The sequence below is a fragment of the Mustela lutreola genome, chromosome 6 (assembly GCF_030435805.1).
Source record: "Mustela lutreola isolate mMusLut2 chromosome 6, mMusLut2.pri, whole genome shotgun sequence".
Classification (NCBI taxonomy): Eukaryota; Metazoa; Chordata; class Mammalia; order Carnivora; family Mustelidae; genus Mustela; species Mustela lutreola.
In genome coordinates, this window is record NC_081295.1 from 44,088,333 (window position 1) to 44,111,092 (window position 22,760).

Consider the following 22,760-nt stretch of genomic DNA (forward strand, 5'->3'; position numbering starts at 1 on the left):
GAGAGATCACAACTAACACCAAAGAAATACAAACTATTATAAGAACATACTATGAGCAACTCTACGCCAATAAATTTGACAATCTGGAAGAAATGGATGCATTCCTAGAAACATATAAACTACCTCAACTGAACCAGGAAGAAATAGAAAGCCTGAACAGACCCATAACCAGTAAGGAGATTGAAACAGTCATTAAAAATCTCCAAACAAACAAAAGCCCAGGGCCAGACGGCTTCCCGGGGGAATTCTACCAAACATTTAAAGAAGAACTAATTCCTATTCTCCTAAAACTGTTCCAAAAAATAGAAATGGAAGGAAAACTTCCAAACTCATTTTATGAGGCCAGCATCACCTTGATCCCAAAACCAGACAAGGATCCCACCAAAAAAGAGAGCTATAGACCAATATCCTTGATGAACACAGATGCGAAAATACTCAACAAAATACTAGCCAATAGGATTCAACAGTACATTAAAAAGATTATTCACCACGACCAAGTGGGATTTATTCCAGGGCTGCAAGGTTGGTTCAACATCCGCAAATCAGTCAATGTGATACAACACATCAATAAAAGTAAGAACAAGAACCATTGATACTCTCAATAGATGCTGAAAAAGCATTTGACAAAGTACAGCATCCCTTCCTGATCAAAACTCTTCAAAGTGTAGGGATAGAGGGCACATACCTCAATATCATCAAAGCCATCTATGAAAAACCCACCGCAAATATCATTCTCAATGGAGAAAAACTGAAAGCTTTTCCGCTAAGGTCAGGAACACGGCAGGGATGTCCATTATCACCACTGCTATTCAACATAGTACTAGAGGTCCTAGCCTCAGCAATCAGACAACAAAAGGAAATTAAAGGCATCCAAATCGGCAAAGAAGTCAAATTATCACTCTTCGCAGATGATATGATACTATATGTGGAAAACCCAAAAGACTCCACTCCAAAACTGCTAGAACTTATACAGGAATTCAGTAAAGTGTCAGGATATAAAATCAATGCACAGAAATCAGTTGCATTTCTCTACACCAACAGCAAGACAGAAGAAAGGGAAATTAAGGAGTCAATCCCATTTACAATTGCACCCAAAACCATAAGATACCTAGGAATAAACCTAACCAAAGAGACACAGAATCTATACTCAGAAAACTATAAAGTACTCATGAAAGAAATTGAGGAAGACACAAAGAAATGGAAAAATGTTCCATGCTCCTGGATTGGAAGAATAAATATTGTGAAAATGTCTATGCTACCTAAAGCAATTTACACATTTAATGCAATTCCTATCAAAGTACCATCCATCTTTTTCAAAGAAATGGAACAAATAATTCTAAAATTTATATGGAACCAGAAAAGACCTCTAATAGCTAAAGGGATATTGAAAAAGAAAGCCAACGTTGGTGGCATCACAATTCCGGACTTCAAGCTCTATTACAAAGCTGTCATCACCAAGACAGCATGGTACTGGCACAAAAACAGACCCATAGATCAATGGAACAGAATAGAGAGCCCAGAAATAGACCCTCAAATCTATGGTCAACTAATCTTCGACAAAGCAGGAAAGAATGTCCAGTGGAAAAAAGACAGCCTCTTCAATAAATGGTGCTGGGAAAATTGGACAGCCACATGCAGAAAAATGAAATTGGACCATTTCCTTACACCACACACAAAAATAGACTCAAAATGGATGAAGGACCTCAATGTGCGAAAGGAATCCATCAAAATCCTTGAGGAGAACACAGGCAGCAACCTCTTCAACCTCAGCCGCAGCAACATCTTCCTAGGAACAACGCCAAAGGCAAGGGAAGCAAGGGCAAAAATGAACTATTGGGATTTCATCAAGATCAAAAGCTTTTGCACAGCAAAGGAAACAGTTAACAAAATCAAAAGACAACTGACAGAATGGGAGAAGATATTTGCAAACGACATATCAGATAAAGGACTAGTGTCCAGAATCTATAAAGAACTTAGCAAACTCAACACCCAAAGAACAAATAATCCAATCAAGAAATGGGCAGAGGACATGAACAGACATTTCTGCAAAGAAGACATCCAGATGGCCAACAGACACATGAAAAAGTGCTCCGTATCACTCGGCATCAGGGAAATACAAATCAAAACCACAATGAGATATCACCTCACACCAGTCAGAATGGCTAAAATCAACAAGTCAGGACATGACAGATGCTGGCGAGGATGCGGAGAAAGGGGAACCCTCCTACACTGTTGGTGGGAATGCAAGCTGGTGCAACCTCTCTGGAAAACAGCATGGAGGTTCCTCAAAATGTTGAAAATAGAACTGCCCTATGACCCAGCAATTGCACTATTGGGTATTTACCCTAAAGATAGAAACGTAGTGATCCAAAGGGGCACGTGTACTCGAATGTTTATAGCAGCAATGTCCACAATAGCCAAACTATGGAAAGAACCTAGATGTCCATCAACAGATGAATGGATCAAGAAGATGTGGTATGGGCGCCTGGGTGGTTCAGTGGGTTAAGCCGCTGCCTTCAGCTCAGGTCATGATCTCAGGGTCCTGGGATCGAGTCCCGCATCGGGCTCCCTGCTGAGCAGAGAGCCCGCTTCCCTCTCTCTCTCTCTCTCTCTCTCTCTCTGCCTGCCTCTCCATCTACTTGTGATTTCTCTCTGTCAAATAAATAAATAAAATATTTAAAAAAAAAAAAAAAGAAGATGTGGTATATATACACAATGGAATACTATGCAGCCATCAAAAGAAATGAAATCTTGCCATTTGCGACAACATGGATGGAACTAGAGCGTATCATTCTTAGCGAAATAAGTCAAGCGGAGAAAGACAACTATCATATGATCTCCCTGATATGAGGAAGTGGTGATGCAACATGGGGGCTTAAGTGGGTACGAGAAGAATAAAGGAAAGAAGATGGGATTGGGAGGGAGACAAACCATAAGTGACTCTTAATCTCTCAAAACAAACTGAGGGTTGCTGGGGGGAGGGGGTTTGGGAGAAGGGGGTGGGATTATGGACATTGGGGAGGGTATGTGTTTTGGTGAGTGCTGTGAAGTGTGTAAACCTGGTGATTCACAGACCTGTACCCCTGGGGATAAAAATATATGTTTATAAAAAATAAAAAATTATATTAAAAAAAATTCATTAAATCTTTTCTGAATCTTAGAATTTTAACTGCAACTTTGAAGAGTGGAATGGTGGAAGTCTTCCATTTGGGGAAAAAATGATTTTATTGATAATATATCACATATTTTTAATTAATGAAAATGTTTAATTCATTCAAAAATCCAACTCAGCCAAAATGCAGGTCTAGAAGCTATTTTGAATCATAAAAATGCTACGTTTGAAGTTATTTTGTCCATCTTTGAGAACTTTTTTGTGTTTTGTGTTTTGGTTTTTGGTTTTTGGGTTTTTTTTGTTTTTTAGAGAGAGAACGTGCATGTGCACACACACAAGGGATGGGGTGAGGGGTAGAGGAAGAGGGAGAGAGACAGTCTTAAACAGGCTCCATGCCAAGCACAGGGTGTGATGTGGGGCTCAGTCTCTTGCCCTGATAATGTTTTTTAATACATTCCTAAAGCAGACTGTTATACAGCATCTGAAATTTCTGAGTATATATGCTTAGTGTTATCTTCATTTTTCTTTAAATAAGTTAGATTCTTCACAAGACTTTATTTTCCCAAGCAACTTTAAAACATCAATCTAGCCACCTGAATGTCAATTCTAATTATAAAGCCAACCCCATTTGTTGAAGATTTGGAAAGAACACTGAAGAAAAAATTTAAAGCTGTTTCTTCTTAAAGATAAAGGATAACATTGACATCATGGACCTGTCAGCCTAGAGAAGCTCAGCTCAGTTGCTGGGTCAGAGATCCTGTTGTGCAAGCATGCAAATGGGGTTAGACACCTCAACAACGATGTTCTAAACAATCAAGGGGAGAGCCACCAAGTTACAAGTTTTACAATTTCCCCATAAGTCAAAGAAAAATAACATAAAAGAAAATAAGGGCATGATTATATTCAAAGACCACTGCTGGTACATCAGTTAATACACCCAAATTAAAAATAAAAAACAGACAACACAGAAACCATAAAGAATAAATCAAAATTACCATAGTTTAAACTAACCAATATGTATTAAGGGAGTAACAATTGCTGAGGTCAAGAGAAAAGAGGGGGATGGAAGATAGAAAGGGCAGTTTGTCTTTCAATCATTTTTATATAAGTAGTATTGGATTTTTAATTTCTAATACCAAAAGTTGAGATCTTTCAACATGTAAATGTTGCCCCTAATTGCATGAAGTTAAGTTCTACATCCTAATCAGATGTTTTAGTATAGAAGCTTCAGTATAGGCAAACTGTTTTCAAAAAGGGCCACAGCAATACTTCCAGTCCCACTTGTTCTCTCCAACCTGGCCACTCTCCTAAATCTGGGCAGGACTTTAGTATGGCCTCAGTGACTATGATGGGACAAAAGTAATGCAGCTTTACTCCAGAGACCTGGCTAACATACTGTGGGGAAGCCCTCAACTAGTCCACACAGAGAGGCCACGGGGAAAGAAGCTAAGGCCTCAAGCTAACAGCCAGCATTAGATAAGAAACTTTAAAGATTGAACAATATCACATTAATTATCTATTGGTGCATAACAAACTAAGCCAAGACAAACTATGCCAACTTAAAACTGTAAATGTTTACTATTACATACATCTTCCATGGGTCAGGGAAGCAGGGGTGGCTTAACTTGAGTGCCCCTAGTTCAAGATCTCATGAGGTTGCAGTCAGGGTGTCCACTGAAGCTCAATCATGTCAAGGCTTCACTGAAGCTGGCTGAAGGATCTGTTTCCAGTGTGGCTCATTCACATATCTGGCATGCTACTATCAGCTGTTGGCAAGGGGCTTTAGTAATTATCTCTCCACAAGCTAGTTGAGTATCCTTCCAACATGACAGCTGGCAAATGATTCTGGAGGGAGGAACATGAAAGCTACAATGACTTTTATAACCTTATCTTTGAAATCATACTTCATCATTTTCATAGTATCATTTTGGATACACAGGTCTGCCTGTCAGTGTAGGAAGGGACTGCAAAAGAGCATGAATACTAAGACTCAAGAATCATTGGGGGCCATTATGGAGGCTGGTTATGACAGAGGTTTAACATCCAAATGATAAAAATCCCTGAAAAAAGAGAAGAGAGGGAGTAAATCATCAAAGGAAGAATATAAGAAAAGATGTCAAAAGTGAAAACTAAGTTTATGGATTGAAGTGACTCACCCACTACCCGACACAATGGATAAAAATGGAACCATATCAAAAAAAGAAGAAAGGCAGACAGACAGACAGAAAGAAAGTCAGTCATGAAATTTCAGGACACTAGGAACAAAAGCAAGCATCCAGGGATTGGGAAAGAAAAGACCACCTACAAAGGATCAGGAAACAATGGCTTCATATGATCAACAGCTAGAAGCTAGAAGAATGAAAGAAATGCCTTCAAAATTCTCAAGGGAAATTATTTCCAACCTATATGTAATCAAACTGCACTTAAGTGTGAAGTAGAATAAAGACATTCAAAGTTTCAAAAATTTATCTCCCCAGTGCCTTTTCTCAGAAAACTAACTGGAGGAAGGGCTCCACTAAATAGAAAAGAGCATTCCAAGAGAAAAAGTAAGTAGTAATTAGCAATTTTTTTTTAAAGGCAAAAGGATTCCCTAGGATAACCTTATATCGGAAAACTTATGCTAGACATAGAGGGAGGAAGTGATTGAGGGTGGGAGGTGAGGAGGAGAAAGAGAGTTAAAGCTTCATTTTCCATTTTGAGAAATCAATAGATACTATCTAAAAGCTGAAAAATCAAGGATGCATGTATGTGATACAAGCATGTTCTTTGGTGATGTGAAAGTAAAGATTAAAATAGTAATCAGCTAAAGAGATCAAAGTGTGGTAGCCTCTGGGGAGAAAAACCAACTTCAGGGATGAACTTGCTGTTATTTACAACAACAAATGTTGGTAAATTACTCAACCCGACATATATAACTTAAGCAATTTTTTTTAAAAGAGAGTGATATTAAAAAGAGGTGCCCCCCTCCTTTTCCAACTCTAGACACTGTTGCTCTGGATACCAGATCTTGAACCACTGCTGCTATTCCCAGGAGGAATGCCAAGTCCACACACTGCAGGTATAAAAGCAAAATTCTGGGAACACCTAATCCTGGATAACATCAATGAACCACTGAACTACTCAGCCCTAAAGACAATCAGCACTGTCCCTGGACTTCCTGATTTGTGAGATAATGCATTTTCTTTTTTTTTTTTTTTAAAAAGGTTAAATTTTTACTTTTATTCAAGGATTCTTAATAATGCATGGTAAAATTAGTAGAACAGAGCAGCAATTGGGCAACAATGGTTATCCATTCCAAATTTTGGTTCTCCATGTAGTAACTATCTAATTATTAAAATACAAGAGAAAAACATATTCAAAACTTTATATAAGTTCCAATCATTTGTTCAAGAACTGAGATCAGGTAGTATCAGTTGTATGATTCTATAGGCAGACATGTGGTAAGGTCGAGTTTATTTCCCTGATAAATACCCTTTCTACATTCATTTATTTTTCCTATATTTTTTTCAGCCAATATTGAGGCACTGAGCCAAACTTGTGTTCTACATGGATAAAAGATGTGGTTGTTTCTTTTTTTTTCTTTTTTTCTTTTTTTTCTTTTTAATTTCTTTTCAGCGTTCCAGAATTCATGGTTTATGCACCACACCCAATGATCCATGCAATACGTGCCCTCCATAATACCCACTACCAGGCTCACCCAACCTCCCAACCCCCGCCCCTCCAAAACCCTCAGATTGTTTCTCAGAGTCCACAGTCTCGTGTTTTGTCTCCCCCTCCAATTTCCCCCAACTCACTTCTCCTCTCCTCTCCATTTCACCATGTCCTCTGTGTTATTCCTTATGCTCCACAAATAAGTGAAACCATATGATAATTGACTCTCTCTGTTTGACTTATTTCACTCAGCATACTCTCTTCCAGTCCCAGCCATGTTGATACAAAAGTTGGGTATTCAGCCTTTCTGATGGAGGCATAATACTCCATATATGGACCACATCTTCCTTATCCATTTGTCCGTTGAAGGGCACCTTGGTTCTTTTCACAGTTTGGCAACTGTGGCCATTGCCACTATGAACATTGGGGTACAGATGGCCCTTCTTTTCACTACATATGTATCTTTGGGGTAAATACCCAGTAGTACAATGGCAGGGTCATAGGGAAGCTCTATTTTTAATTTCTTGAGGAATCTCCACACTGTTTTCCAAAGTAGCTGTACCAACTTGCATTCCCACCAACAGTGTAAGAGGGTTCCCCTTTCTCCACATCCTCTCCAACACACAATATTTACTATCTTGTTGATTTTGGCCATTCTAACTGGTATAAGGTGGTATCTCAATGTGGTTTTGATTTGAGTGTCCCTGATGGCTAGTAATGATGAACATTTTTTTCATGTGTCTGTTAGCCATTTGCATGTCTTCCTTGGAGAAGTGTCTGTTCATGTCTTTTGCCCATTTTTTGACATGAGTATCTGTTTTGTGTTGTTGAGTTTGAGGAGCTCTTTATAGATCCTGGATATCAGCCTTTTGTCTGCACTGTCGTTTGCAAATATCTTCTCCCACTCCGTGGGTTGCCTCTTTGTTTTGTTGACTGTTTCCTTTGCTGTGCAGAAGCTTTTGATCTTGATGAAGTCCCAAAAATTCATTTTCACTTTTGTTTGAGAAGTTCCCAGAATATGGGAAAACAACCACGCAAAAGAAATTGAAGTAATTAATATGGTCTAAACCTTGTAGTGTCTGGAAACAACCTCAGGTAATCTTGGGGTCACCTCAAGGAATTAGGAAAAGTGAGTTATCACTTGATTATTTTTGAAAGTAAGAAGTCATGCCTAGTTAAAATAACTCAGGAATATCTCAAATGAACTGGCCCTTTCAACATGACCTAAGAAAGAGAATAAAGAGCTTGTGGACTAGAGTTCAAGAATAAATAGGGAGATGTACCACATAGTGTGCCAAAGGCTTAGACTTGTAACATTTTCTTTTCCAAAAATATTAACAGGATGAAAACTTCATAAATCCATAGAGAAAGGAAAGAGGAGAAAAATGTCAAAATCCTAACTCTAAAGGGTCTGTTAGTCACTTTATAAACACATCAAGCTATTTATCTAGAGGGGAAGAAAAATTAGTTCAAATTTGCAATTATTGCTGTAAACTCAGGTATTCTCTTAGTCAAAGAAAATCAAGGGATTTGTATGTTATTAAAGATTATTTTTTAAATTTCCTCATAAATAGTTTCATGTATCCTAGGGTATAATTTAAATATATTTGCCACACAAGCTTGTTTTTCTTTGACTTGAAGTTATTTAAATAAAACTCATTTTTCAACTGCTATAATAGTTATAGAGAAGAGCATGGAGGGTAAGGCTAGAAGACCATTTATCAAAGCTGGTAATTAATGCCTTTCTGTCTAATTTGTTTGAACTACATTAAGTGTTAACATATTATAATATTCCACTATTACTTTTTTTATTCATTAGTTGCCTTGGTCTCTAATCAGTGGAATCTCAGCCAGGTTTTTATTTCACCACCAAAATGAGTTTGTCTGTTTCGTTTTTAATTTTTTACCTTGGAAACAAACCCAACAAATTAGTACAGTTCATGTTTTTCTCCCCACATCTGGAAAAATTCATGCTTTGATCAGAATTGCCCTCAATGTAAATATTCTTCTAGTTGATGCAGTGCCCTTCAACGGTGTAGTGGTGAAATCAGTTTTTTCAACATGAAGAACAGGATAAATCTGAAGAGCTTTATCCAAAAGATTGAGTCAGTTTTTCATTAACACTTGTATCTATCACATCACACATACTAAATTTATCAGTTAGGTTGGATTCCATATGTAATACAGCATAAGCAATAACAACAGTTAATTATCTCACATTTGGTACTTGAGATATTTTCTTCTAGTTCTGAAAGTCAGAAATCTGAAAAGAGTTTCATAGAGCTACAACTAAGGTGCTAAGACTAAGGTACTGGAAGGACTGAGCTCCTTCTGGAGGCTCTAAGGGGGAATTTCCTTGCATTTTCCAGCTTCTAGAGGCCTCCTGCATTTCTTGCATTTCTTGGTTCATGGCCCTTTCCTTGCATTACTCCATCCACTGCTTCTATCATCATATCTCCTTCTCTGACAATCCTGCCTCCCTCTTTCCCTTACAAAGACCTTTTGATTACATTTGGGCCATCCAGATACTCCACAAGAATCTCCTCTTCTCAAGATTCTTAACTAAATCATATCTGCAAAGTCCCTTTTGCCATAAAAATAATATATTCACAGATCCTGAGGATTAGAGAAGGGTACACCTTGGGGGAGGTGGGACGTTACTTTATCTACCATAGCACATGGGGTAGAATAGCTATTGGGTCAGCAACTATTAGGGTCTGCCTTCCATCTATACTCCACCCCCCCAGGTTCATCCTCTCCCCTCTACAAGCATTAAAAAGGAAAGGAAAATACATACTTTATATTTAATTATGAACAAATATTTTCTTATAAAAGCTATGAGAGAATACAATTTTATTGGAGCAGAGCTACAAGTCAAAAATCAGACTTTTGAATGTGCATGTTATTTTCTATATGCTGTCATAAAAGCATTAAAATGTATGGAAGCTAAAATTAGAACAGAAAAAAGAGGTAAGTTTTTCTTCAGGTAGTCCTAATTACACTGTTTTGCATATGGATTGGTACAATCCATTTCAATGTCTACATAATTTTCCCAACTCCTTTTTACTCCTTTGAAAAGTGGAAAACAGGAGACTAGAAAGTATCAGTGATTTGCCAGCTTAAACCAGTAGCTTCAAGGTCAAACTATTGATTCTGCTAATTGAAGAAGTTTGGGATTTCTTTTCTACAGTCAAAATAATTAGCACAGGCAAAACAGTCTCCCTGATATCTAATGCAGCCTTCAAAAGGAGATTCTGAATGTTGTTACTAGCATGAAATCACTTTAGCAGACATGAAGTAACATCCCATGGGATTTGTTTATAATCATCTTAAACTATTACCTAATAACAATGTTCTTAACTAGATTAGACTCTAGAACTAGGCATGCAGAAAGGTGGTAGTTTACCACCAACCCTCAGTGTAGTTATAACCAGAGGTGCACAGTGTGAACAATGTTTGTAGGAAATAAGAAACATTTATAGACACAGATCAATTTTTTAAAGGACAGGTGGAAAAATTTTATTCATGGTAAAGGACTTCTCTAACACTCTCCTTAGTGTACAGAGTTAGAGCTTTTGATCCCACCCCCCAGGATAACTCTTAGAGCCCAGCAAAATACCAGGACACTCGGACTTGGGTCCCATTTCCGCACTCACTCTGATCATAAGAATGCAGTCCCCAGTCCTTCATCTCTTCGTCTGTCCTTTGCCCAAGGTGTACTGCAGAAAATACTAGTTTTTGTCATTGTTTCACCTTCTCTCTTTCACCTTAACCACCACACCTTCTTTTCTCAAAAACTAACAGCTGTCAATTCTGCCATTTTTTTCCAAGCAATTTAGTTTGATCTTCATAATACAGACTTAGAAGTCCCCTGGGTCAAGGTACCTAAGAGTATTTCTAGCTTTGAGGTAAAGCTACTCTTCAAAGAGCACCTCCCCCCTTTATTTCACTTGCCAGCCCTGTGTCTTCTTGTATTTCCCTTTTCCACCTCATCTGTCCTTTCATCTCACAAATAGATAATTGTTCCCAGAAACATAGCAAAATAACACCCAAATTCACTAAAATTTTGACAGAGTATCATAGTCTGAAGTCACATTCTTTTTTTTTTAAGATTTTTATTTATTTATTTGACAGACAGAGATCACAAGTAGGCAGAGAGGCAGGCAGAGAAAGAGAGGGGAAAGCAGGCTCCCCGTTGAGTGGAGAGCCCAATGTGGGGCTTGATACCAGGATCCTGGGATCACAACCTAAGCTGAAGGCAGAGGCTTTAACACACTGAGCCACCCAGGCACCCCCTGAAGTCACATTCTTAAGAAGACAAGAGTAAGCAAATGCAAGAAGACTATGAAAAACTCACCCCTCAATACAAAATTCTAAATTCTTTACATAGTGTGAATTTCCAAATGATTTCAGGTGGTCTTTGTGTCAATACAAACATTCTGATCCTAAAAAGTAGCTCCATGTTTAAATTTTGTTTAAATGTTTAAGAAAAATATAAAGTAATTTTTACTATTTTGAAGATAAAAATTACGCCAATGCCAAATTTGAGAAATTAGTTTTGAATATTTCCTTTCAATAGGAAATTGATATATTGCCCTAAAAATTGTTGGGAAGCTTGGTATTAAAGAACAGTTTTCAGGTATTGAATGAATTTGAGATAAATTTACACTTGATCATCTGAATGTCCAACAACTGACCCTAATGTCACATAACATGTCATCTGGATATATGCTTACATGTATGCAATCGAATGCCATAGATTGCTTTGTAGGAAGGCACTTATATTCTTCAGTTTTTTCCATAGTCCTGAAAGTAGCCTATCTAACATAAGGAACACACCTAAATTATCCACTGGCAATGCTGTTTCACAAATAAGAAATGTATGGCATCTGGAGTCAGAATTTCACCAGATTTTATCTTTCCTGTTTGTATAACCAATTAGTCCTTTCACATCCTAACATTTAAGCAATTTCCCACTTTTTTCTTAAATTTTAACAACTTAATATCCATTTACTATTCATTAATTACATGAAAATTTTAGTAAATAAGAAGCAAAAATTGAAGTATACATTATCTCACACAGAAATAGTATCAAAAAATAGTTAAAATGCCACTATTTGCAGATGACATGATTTATATATATAAAACCCTAAAGACCCTACCAAAAACTGTTGAAATTAATCAACAAATTCAATAAGGTTGCATAATACAAAATCAATATTCCAAAATCAGTTACATTTAGAAATTTCATTAGAAATAGAAATTAAGAAAACAATCCCAGGTCCCATTAAAGATGACAACATAGAAAGATCTAGAAATCACCTTTTTCCACAGACACACCACATCTATAGCTATATGTGGAATAATTTCCACTGTAAGAGGAACCTAAAAGCAGGTGGAACAACCCCCTCACATCTGGCAAACAAGGAAAAAACCACATTAAAAATGGGTAGGAATGGCTGAGACCTGATCTTGCAATAAATGCTACTAGCCTCGTCAGCAACCCCCGATCGGGAGGGAACTCAAAGCCTGGAGCTTCTCCATAAGGAGTGAAGGGTTTGTACCCCACAGTAGGCATCCCCGCTTTTAAGACTGGCACCTGAGAGACATGAAGATCAATGGGGATCACATCCAAGAGACCCACAGAACTGTGGCAAACTGTGGAACACTTCTTAATGGGCCCACATACAGACTCTCCCACCACAGGCCCCAATATAGAAGCATCCCTTTAAAAAGACCCAGGCTTGATATTGAAAGAGACTCATTTTCCAATTTTAAAGCATTCTGAGGGGCAGGGGACTGCTGGGATACTCCCAGGGTAAGACTGCTGAGAGTCATCCTCCTTCTCTCTGACTAGCTACAGCCATCAGGCACCATGTTGTTTGTTTATTTTTGTTTCCTTTACCCATCTTTCTTGTTCTTCCTCTGCCTTGTTAAAACCAGGGGAGAGTGCCATCTTTATTTTTCTTTTCTTTTTCCTTTTTTCTTTCTTTTTATCTTCTTTTCTTTTTTCCTTCCTTTCCCCTTGCTCCTTTTCTTTGTAAGTGCCATCTTTTATGCTCCCTTTGTACTCTCCCTCTGGCACTCCAAAGCACCAGTATCTCCCAGAAGAGCTTCTACACATCTGGAGCTCTGGTTTTTATAGCTAGTGACCCAGTTTTTCTGGCTGCCACCCAGGGGATGCTTCTTGATTGCCTGGCTCTGGAGGCCAAAGGGGATTATGTTCAGGGACCCCCAAAGGATTACAACAATTAGACAGTTCTTTGCAGACTATTGCTGGCAGGGCTCAGAACAGATAGCAGACTGAAACACACCCCCAGCATTTCTGAGAAAGAGATCTGTTTTCCTGTCCAAGAGCTTTAGCCTAAAGCATAGGCTTCTGGTTTAGCACTTACAGAAGCCTATATATGTGCTGTCGCAGAACAGAAGCTAATGGACACAATCATTGTACTCTCCTGACTCACACCAGCTCATTTTCTGGTATCTTCCAGAAAGAAGCTTATACCCTATCTAGTGACCCAATTTCTGTGGCTGCCACCAGGTGTACCTGTACATCACCCGGCTCTGATGGTCAGCAAGGCTTATAATCACAGGTCCCACAGGACTCTAACCAATGGAGAAAGAGCTCTTAAACAGTTACTACCTCCAGGACACAGTAAGAGGCAACATACTCAGGAACTCCATCTTTTTGTGACAGAAATCTCTTGACTTATCAATGTAGTTGTAGCCTGAGGGGCAGGCTTCTAATTAAACACACATTCAAGACAGACTGTAAACCTTTCCTAAAAACTCAGAGGGCAGGCACTAACTTTGCCCTAACTCTCCACCTTACTACAGAGAGCCAGCATCTCTCAGATGAGAGCTTCTACATGTGTCTGGTAATCCATGTTTGCATCTGGTGCCCTGGTTTTTACAGCTGCTGTCTAGGGAATACTCTTTAATTTCTTGGCTCTAATTACCAGAATGGCTTTGACCATACCAATCAAGAGACAATTCTTGGCAGGCTACTACCCCTAGAGGACTGCATAGAGAACAGAACAAAGCATAGCCCCCTGTCCCAGCCTTTCAGTGAAAGACACCTACTTGATAGTCCTGGAGCTTCAGACTCAGAGCAGGCTTCAGGTTTGGTCCAGATCTAGATGCTACAGAAGTACTTTCAGGAAATGTAAGCAGGGGGCAGGAGGCATTGTTGCAGGCTCCCTCTGCTTCACTACAGCTTATTGAAAGGAGCCTCTACACTTTCCTGGAGCCCAGATTTTTGTGACAGCTACAGGGGACACCTCTAGATCACCTGGCTCTGCAGGCTAGCAGGACTTATACTTGCAGGCCCATGAGACTAGACATATTTGCATTCCTTAAAAGCTGCTTCCTGAGGGTCTGGCTTCCAATCAGCCTGAATCCAACTGGTGACTGAGATCCTCCCCTTTGAGACATGCTGACTGATCTTGGCATACCCTCAACTACTGGGAGTTATTAAAAATCGAACCTGCTTAAACAATCACAAAGGCTTGAGAGACAGCCAAGAGCTAATGCAGAGTCAAACAAAGTTCCCATCATACCCAAGGCCAACCCTTCGAGATGGGGCGAGGAGGCTGTTTCATCAAATGCACATAAAGGAAAACAAAGAGTCGAGCCAAATGAAGAAACACAGGGATTTGCTCAAAATGAAAGAACAAGAAACCTCAGGGGAGGGGCACCTGGGTGGCTCAGTTAGTTAAGCGGCTGCCTTCCGCTCAGGTCGTGATCCTTGGGTTCTGGGATCAAGCCCTGCATCAGGCTCTCTGCTCAGTGGAGAGCCTGCTTCTCCCTCTCCCTCTGCCTGCCTTTCTGCCTACTTACTTGTGCTCGCTCTATCTCTCTGTAAAATAAATAAATAAAATTTAAAAAAAAAAACCCTCAGGGAGAAAAAACCTTAATGAGATAGAAAGAAAGAATTTGAATTCCTGATGAAGAGTTCAAAGTAGTGGTCATGAAGATGTTCACCAAACTCAGGAGAAGAATATATGGTCAACAAAAATATGGAAATATAAGAAAGTTCCAAACAAGAGTCATAGAAACTGAAGAATCCACTAGAGAATTTCAACAGCAACCCAGATAAATTATAAGAAAAGATCAGTGAACTCAAAAACAGGGCAGAAGAATTTACCCAGTCAGAGCAGAAAAAAAAAAAAAAAGAAAGAAAGAGAGAAAGAAAGAAAAGAAGCAAGAGAAGGAGGAGAAAAAAATAAAAGAAGTGAAGATAGCTTAAGGAACTTATGGGACAACATCAAACAAACTAACATTTGCATTGTAGGAATCTCAGAAGGAGAAGAGAAATAGAAGCAGTCAAAAATGTTACTAGTAAAAATAATGGCGGAAAACTTCCCTAACCTGGGGAAAGAAACAGGCATCCAGGTCCAGGAAGCCAAGAGAGTTCCAAATAAAATGAAATCACACCAAGACATATAAAAATATCAAAAGTTGGATACAAAGATAGAACCCTAAAAGCAGCAAGAGAAAAACAATATATAGATGGGATGCTGCCATAGGGTAGAATTCAAGGACTTTGGAGCTAATAGCCTGCTTTTTCACACTTAAGGGTACCCTCTAAGACCATCAGAAAATCTCACATTGAGCACCACATCATATCTAGCAAGTCTGAGGGGAAATCCAGAGTGTGTCTGGACAGACGGGCAGAAATAATACTGTTGGTTTACTATGGTTCAGGTGTGGTAGAAGATCCAGAAGTTCCCTGTGTCTCCAGACAAGCTTATAGCCATTTAAAAGATGAGAGAGGAATCAGAGCCCGGGGCTTAGAAGTAGGTGGCAATATCCAGATTCATAATGCATGCCAATGCACAAAGACCAAAAGCCCAGTTGCTCCAGTAAAACTAGTGAGGTCAAAAGACAATCTACCTCAGACAAAAGAGAAAACAATTTAACCAAAAGCCAGTGAGGATCCAGAGGAAGGTCAAAACCTCTGTGCATAGATCTGAATTCCTCTTTCCTTACTCTATAAGTTTTATTCAGAAAAGCAGAACTAATAGTATAGATAGATAGATAGATAGAGACAGATGATAGATGATAGACAGATGATAGAAACAGACAGACAGACAATAGGTAAATAGATAGATTTATTAAATAAATTAGCTCACAAATTATAGGAACCAAAAAGTCCCACAATCTGCTATTTACAAGCTAGAGAACCGAGAAAGTGAGTGGTATAATTAAGTCCCAGTCCAAAGGCTTAAAGCCAGGGGGCTGTGGGTATAAGATCCAGAGTCCAAAGGCTGAAGAACCAGGAGTTCTGAAGTCTGATGGCAGGAATAGATGGATGTCCCAGCTCAAAAAGAGAGGGAATTTATCTGCCCTTCACATTTTTGTTCTATTTGGTACCCCAAAATATGGATGACACCCACCCATCATTGGTGAGGGCCAATCTCTTTACTCAGTCTATTGAATCAAATGCTAATCTCTTCGAGAAACAGCCTCAAAGGGGCACCTGGGTGGCTCAGTCAGTTAAGTGTCTGCCTTTGGTTTGGGTCATGATCCCAGGGTCCTGGGATGGAGTCCTGGGTCCTGGGATGGAGTCCTGCATCAGGCTCCCTGCTCAGGGGGAGGCCTGCTTCTCCCTCTCCCACTTCCCCTGCTTGTGTTCCCTCTCTCTCTGTCTCTCTCTCTCTGTCAAATAAATAAATAAAATCTTAAAAAAAAAAAAAAAACCAGCCTCAAAGACACACCAAGAAATAACATTTTACTAGCTATCCAGGAATCTTTAAGCCAATCAAGTTGACACAAAATTCACCATCACACCCACCTTTACGAGCTCATGGAAGTGTCATCACATACAAAGGCACCAGCTTAGCAAGGAAAAAAAGGAGAAAGGAAATGACTCTGAAAGTCTGATGATTTACCTAAAAGAGATTATTTCAAGTCAAAATAAACAAACAAAAAATTAATCAGAAAAAGAACTAAGTCACCTTTAATTGGAAAGTTTAAGTATAGTTTTCATACCAGTAGGATAGAGGCTTAAGAGCAATAAAAATAAATGAACTTTCACACTTTCTAATACACATAAATGTCTGTTAAATTTTAACCTCAAAGTCTATGTAACACATAGAAAAGATCTAAACTAAAAAGATAGCAGTAAAAACAGACACAAGACTCAAGAATCCAGCTGGATGTAGAAACAGACAGACAGACAGACAATAGGTAAATAGATAGATTTATTAAATAAATTAGCTCACAAATTATAGGAACCAAAAAGTCCCACAATCTGCTATTTACAAGCTAGAGAACCTGTGACTTTTGTTTTGCGTCTTGCCAAATACCCAGCTGTGGCCTGAGTGCAGATGAAAAACTTGAGAATGCAGCCTTCATTAAATAAGGTTGTTCTGTGCCCTTTTCATTTTCTCTACCTCTGCACAAGCATCACAGTTTTATGCCCCTACAGATCTTGAGAGTTTGAAATCATGAATTACATTTAAGTTAATTCTATGAGCAGAAGGAAATTCTACCAAATCTTCACTAGACAATAATCATTCTAACTGTGTAATGTCGTTCTAGTACAGTGTCTGTAGCATGCAACCAAAGGACAATTTAGGTTAAGTTGCCCCCTAGAGGTGACCAGGAAAAAAAATTAACCATCAAAAAAGAGTAAAGTCCAAATAAAATGTTAGTAAATAGAAAATGGATAATAGAATCCCTGCACTTTACATAGTTTCCCTTTTCAGAACAAAGAATAGAGACAGAATTCCAACAAATAGGATTCCTTCTGATAAATTTGTATATCTCAGTAATTCAAACGAGATACTAGAGCATAAGACCACAGTATTTTTTAAGAACAGTTGATTTCCTCAGAAATTAATATTGATTTCTAAATGTACATTTGATTTAACAAACTGCATATTGGTGCAACATTTTGATGTTTGTTACAGTTCTTAAAGTTATGTTTCTTTTTTTTTAATTTAATTTTATTTTTTTTCAGTGTTCCAAAATTCATTGTTTATGCACCACACCCAGTGCTCCATGCAATACATGTTCTCATAATACCCATGTTTCTATATCTTTAAGAAATCCTTTGGGGGGGGGTGCCTAGGTGGCTCAGTGGGTTAAGCCTTTGCCTTCGGCTCAGGTCTCAGGCCTCAGGGTCCTGGGATCCAGCCCCATGTCGGGCTTTCTGTTCAGCAGGGAAACTGCTTCCCCCTCTCTCTCTGCCTGCCTCTCTGCCTGCTTGTGCTCTCTCTCTGTGTCAAATAAATAAATAAAATCTTTTAAAAATAAAAGAAAGAAATCCTGTGGGGGGGGGGGCACCTGGGTGGCTCAGTCATTAAGCCTCAGCCTTCAGCTCAGGTCATGATCCCAGTGTCCTGGGATGGAGTCCTGCGTCAGACTCCTTGCTTGGCAAGGAGCCTGCTTCTCCCTCTCCCATTCCCACTTCTTGTATCCCCTCTCTTACTCTCTCTCTCTCTCTCTCTCTAATAAATAAATAAAATATTTTTTAAAAAGAAAAGAAATCCTTTGTGTGCTACTTGACTGTACCCACTGATCCAGTTGAAAAATGGCTTTTAATCAAAGAAAACAGGGAGGAGCCACAAGAGGTGTTGATTCCCTGCTTTATATGGTATGCATAATACAGCTGGAATTTCCAGGTAGAAATCCAATGCAATCCTCACTCCCGATGAGAGTTCTAAGGGAAAGAAAAAGACCAGTTTGATGATCACTGAAAGCAGTGGGCCTATGACACTGCTAACTAAAATTTAGAGCAGGAAGAGCCTGCAGAGGAAAATGGGTTTGGCTCAACAGCAATTACTGATATTTTCAATAATAATATTTCTGTTTGGGGGAAAAAAATTAATGCCTGGCATGAGAGAAGAGTTCAAAAGCTTAAACTAAAATAAAAAATGATTCAGGGAAAGCAGCATAAAGTTGATTTGAACATGATGAATATTCAGAATCCAGGAAAAAAATAAGCTAAGCCTCAGAGTTAATGAGCTGGGAAAAGGAATAGGGCTAGTAATTGACCATTTCTTGGATAATGATTAATATATATAAAAATGTGAGTTACTAAGTGAGAAATGTTCACTCCTTTCATAGCAAAAAAAGATATCTCTAAATTTAGCCATCTAAGGAACATTTATTTAAAAATAAAAAATTCTTACACATTAGAATGTATATTCTGTTTCTACATGAGTATGTCAAACATCTCAGTAAATTTGTAAGATCAATTATTTTCCTGCCCAATTTGTATCCATTAATTGATGTTACATGACTAACACATTATTTAGTGTTAGACATTTAGACATGTATGCCAAAATTTAAACAACTGTTTAAAAATGAAAAATAGGGGCACCTAGGTGGCTCAGTGGGTTAAGCCTCTGTCTTCGGCTCAGGTCATGATCTCAGGGTCCTGCGATCAAGCCCCACAAGGGGCTCTCTGTTCAGTGGGGAGCCTGCTCCCCCACCCCGCCTGCCTCTCTGCCTATTTGTGATCTCTGTCTGTCAAATAAATAAAATTTTAATTTAACAAAAAGAAAAAAGAAAAATACATTCTGGTAATAATTGTTCTATTGAAATAAGTTCAGATTACAAAGAATATAAATTAGGGGCGTCTGGGTATCTCAGTTGGTTAGGCATCCAGCTCTTGGGTTTTCACTTGGGTCACAATCTCAAAGTGGTGGGATTGAACCCCATGAAGGACTCTGCACTCAGCCTGTAGTCTGCTTGAGATTCTCTCCCCCTCTCCCCTCCTCCTCTACTCCTCCCTACCCCCTACATTTTTGTGTGTCCTCTCTCTCTCTCAAATAAATAAATAAAATCTTTTTTTAAAAAGAACATACATTAATACAACTTGTGCTACATTTTTAAAAATTCTAGATTTAGCTCAAATTAGAATTTGATAAACGGTAAAAGCTTCCAGGCCTCACATTTTATCATAACCATACTAGTAGCCTAATTGTGAATTGTTTAAGTGGTACCTGGAAAGCCCGTCTCAACTAAAGGTTTCTTTCCAACTTTCTGCCATAATCTGTGCAAACTCCTCATTCAGAAGCTGTCACTTTGAGTTCACAAGGGTTTGGGGTTTCATTGTTATCACTGGGGTGATAATTTTTGTAGCTTTTAAAAACTAAAGTTTTTGTTTTTTTAAAAACTCATGCTGTCCATTATAGTTTGGCGAGGGGCTCTGTCCCAGATCTTCTTCTATCTGACCCAGGTTGATGGAGCAATCTCCATCCCAAACATTGCCAGTCAGTGTGGTAGGGGGAATAAAGCTCTTTAGGGGGCCACACTGGCTACTAAATGCTCTGGCCTTGAAGTAATACATATCACTTCTTCTCATAGCTCATCACGTGGCTCTACCCAAAAAGAAGGGAACCAGGAAAAGCAATCCTGTCAAGGGGAAAGAAATGGAAGTATCTGAGGAATAGCATTTATGACTCCCAGAGAAGCATTTATGACTCCCATAGTTTGCTTCTATGACAAACAATACTGCAAAAAATAACCTTTTACATCTACCATTTTGCACGTATTATTTATAAAATGAAGTCCCAGAAATGGGATTGCCAGACCAAAAGTTATACCCATTCATAATGTTGATAGATATTGTCAAAGTTGCTTTAGATAGCAACTTCTACAATTCATTTAAAACTGACTTCCAGGATGCCTGAGTGGTTCAGTCAGTTAAGCATCAGCCTTCATCTCAGATCATGATCCCAGGGTCTTAGGACTGAGATCCGCATTGGGCTCCCGTTTCAGTGGGGAGCCTGCTTCTCCCTCTGTTTGCAGCTCCCCTTGCTCATGTTCTCTCTCTCTCTCTCTCTCTCTCTGTCAAGTGAATGGATAAAATCTTTAAAAAAAAAAATTTTTTTTCTGATTGCCTTCCAAAGGTTTACACACACTATTAAGCAGGCAATGTTGCACAATCTTCAACTTAAAAATTCTATCGAGAACATCAACAAGAAACTGACCTTACAGGTTTAGAAATTATTTTTGAGTTTTTCATTGAATTAAACAGCAAAAAATGGCAAGTCAAAGGTATTATTAGCCTCTTTCTTCCTATGTCAGTTGGCATTAGATTCATCACCTCTCTCACCTCTGGGGTGATAGTTCTCTGCCCTTCACATCAGAGCTGCTCTCTGAGCATCAGACTATAGACAACAGGTCATAAGCTGGCAGTTTGCCACATCTGACCATGGACAGGTTTGTTCTTCCCACAGTATTACTGCTTAAACAGATTTTTTTTAATTTAATTATTTCCCAGCACATAAAAATCTGGATTTCTAGCTTCTCTGATGATATCAGAAGAACTGGCAACTATGGGTCTACATGTCCCCATGCCTACAGAGGAGGGGTTGGCCACTTTTGATAGGGCACATGTGCTCTAGTTTTCTACTTCCCTCCTCCCCAGTCAATACCCAGCACCTAAATTTGGTATTAGTTGTCATTTGTCATCTGGTTATACAGTGGTTTTCTTTTTTTTTTTTTTAATTTATTTTTATTTGACAGAGATCACAAGTAGGCAGAGAGGCAGGCAGAGAGAGATGGAGGAGGAAGCAGGCTCCCCACTACAGAGAGCCCCGATACAGAGAGCCTGATGCGGGGCTTGATCCCAGGACCCTGAGATCATGACCTGAGCTGAAGGCAGAAGCTTTAACCCACTGAGCCACCCAGGAGCCCCTACAGTGTTTTTCTTACACCTAGTGTAGTGGGTTGAATGATAGCCCCCAGAAAGATATTGACTGTGTCCTAATTCCCAGAACATGTATATCACCCTCATTAGAAAAAGGGTCTTTGCAAATATCATTTAATTTAAAAATCTTGAGATGAAGAGATATCCTGGATTATCTAGATGGGCCTGAAATTCAATAGTGTATCTTTTTAAGAGAGACACACAGAGGAGACAAACAGAAGAGGAGAAGACAAACACACAGAGAAAGCAATGTGAAGACAGGGGCAAAGTTTGGAATGATGTGGCCACAAGCCAAGGAAACCAAGGAATGCTGATAGCTACCAGAAGTGGCAGGAGACAAGGGCGTGTTCTCCTCTTGAGCCTTCTGAGGGAGTGAAGCCCTGCTGACATCTTGATTCAGACTTGCAGCCTCCACAACTGTGAGAAAATACATTTCTGGTTTTTTAAGCCACTAAATCTGTGATATATTGTTATGATAGCTCTAAGATGTCTCCTAGGTAATGTAAAAAGTCAGAGCTAAGGATAAAGAATGTAGATTGCAACCACATAATTAAAGTAAAAAATATAGATAATGTCTCCAAAAGAAAAAGGAAGAGGTGAGACCCAAGTGCTAGGCATAAGGAAGACCTATTCTTGGGAAGGATGGGAAGAAAACAAGGATATATCCAAGGATTTGAGAAAAGAACACCCTCATTTTTGTTGAGAACTGAGATAGTACAAAATGGGGATGAAAACAAAGTGTAAATGAGATCAAGTGTATTTAATAAGTTCAAGATACATAAAGCATTCATTTGAGGAGTTTGCTACCAAAGGAAGAAAAGAACTTCAAAGTACGTGGAAATGACACTAGTTTTACAGGGATGAGTGGCATATCAGCTTTGGCTTCTTGTTTTTGCTTTGTGTTTTCTTATTCTTTTCTAAAGTATAAGAAAAGTAGGGTTGAAGGAAAAGGAAAAGTTTTCTCTCTTCGACTTTTTATTCTGAGTCTGGGACAAATATTGACAAATACTTGAATTGTGATCCTTAAAATAATGCATTTTGGGGTGCCTGGGTGGCTCAGTGGGTTAAAGCCTCTGCCTTTGGCTCAGGTCATGGTCCCAGGGTCCTGGGATGGAGCTTTCTGCTCAGCAGGGAGCCTGCTTCCCCCTCTCTCTCTGCCTGCCTCTCTGCCTTCTTATAATCTCTGTCTGTCAAATAAATAAATAAACTCTTTTAAAAAATAAAATAAAATAAAATAATTCATTTTATCAAATCTTTTAAATTATTGGGATATAGTTGGTGCAAATGTTAATTGTAGTTGGAAACAAAGTTAATGTTACAAACAAAAAT